The 1,378-nt window shown below is 40.2% G+C and overlaps 1 pseudogene; it reads right to left on the bottom strand.

The window, feature by feature from the left end:
• Nucleotides 1-667: 667 nt before the first annotated feature.
• On the bottom strand, nucleotides 668-1,137 carry LOC102279822 (large ribosomal subunit protein eL22-like; annotated as a pseudogene).
• Between the last annotated feature and the right edge of the window lie 241 nt (nucleotides 1,138-1,378).

The following is a 1,378-nucleotide window of genomic DNA, read 5'->3' as shown; positions in this document are numbered from 1 at the left end:
TCTCATAATTAGCATTTCTTTTTTTGTGGTGAGAATGTTTAGGATCTACTCTCTTAGCAACTTTCAAGTATACAATATGGTATTATTAACTGTAGTCTATACATAAGACTATTGCTATACATTAGATTCCCCAGAACTTATTCATCTTATAACTGGAAGTTTGTCCCCTTGGATCAACATCACCCCATCTCCCCGCCACCTTCCACCCCCAGCCCCTGGAAATTACAATTTCACCCTCTGTTTCTAGACATTTGCCTTTTTTAGATTCTACATCTTTAAGTAATAACATCTGGTATTTGTCTTTCTCTGTCTAATGCCCTCAAGGTCCATCCACGTTGTTGCAAATGGCTGCATAGTATTCCATTGTCTATATGTGCCGCGTTATTCGTTTGTCTGTTGAGAAATACATGGGCTGTTTCCATATCGTGGCTGTTGTGAGCAAGGCCATAATGAACACGGGAATGCAGGCATTTCTTCAAGATCCTATTTTCATATTCTTTGGATATATACTCAGGATTGTTGGATCATATGGTAGTTTTATTTTTAATTTTTTGAGGAGCATCCATACTGTCTTCCATAGTGGCTACACCCAATCTGCATTCCCACCCACAATGCACAAGGGTTTCCTTTTTTATTTAAATACACAAAATATTCTAGATCCTGAGTTTTAATTCTCATCTTCCTCCTCATCTTCATCTAGAGTAATCTGGAGGTAACACAAATCGTAACTTTCTTTGCTGTTAGCAACTGTGTGTAACCAATCACTTAGATTATTCTTCAAATATTTTTTGGTAAAGAATTCCATGGACAGAAGAGCCTGGCGGATGCAAAGAGTCAGACACGATTGATGGACCAGCACTTTCACTTTTAAGATATTTCAAATACCTTTTGGAAAAAAGTCACCTCATAAGTCACAGTGATCTTGCTTTTGTGTCTTTGGATTGATATGATTGCTGCCCAGATTCCCAGCTTTTCCATTCACTTTGATTCTCTCCTGAAGAAACTGCTCAAAATTGGCGGCATCTATGATTCCACTTCTGCAGGAGGGGTACAGTTCAGAGTAAACTGCAGGACCTGCTTTTTTTTTTTTGCACCCCCCCACCCCCCGCCCCCAACAAGCTGTTTTACAGGCACCATGATGGCAGCGGAGGCAGAAGGAGAGGTGGATGAACTAGGCAGGCACAGAAGCCCACAGCCATCTCTTATCTTTTTGACTGTAGAGATTCTAACAAGTGTGAGGTGAGTGGGACCAAAAATATTTGAAATATTTTTGGATTGATAAGAACCCCCAAATGGGTTCAAAGTTAGCAGAGTATCTGAATCAGGAAAACGATCAATTTTCTCATATGCTTTTGACCTCACAGAGGGGGTCTGGCCA

This window comes from Bos mutus, chromosome 11 (assembly GCF_027580195.1).
Source record: "Bos mutus isolate GX-2022 chromosome 11, NWIPB_WYAK_1.1, whole genome shotgun sequence".
Taxonomy (NCBI): Eukaryota; Metazoa; Chordata; class Mammalia; order Artiodactyla; family Bovidae; genus Bos; species Bos mutus.
This window is presented reverse-complemented; position numbering and strand designations above follow the sequence as displayed.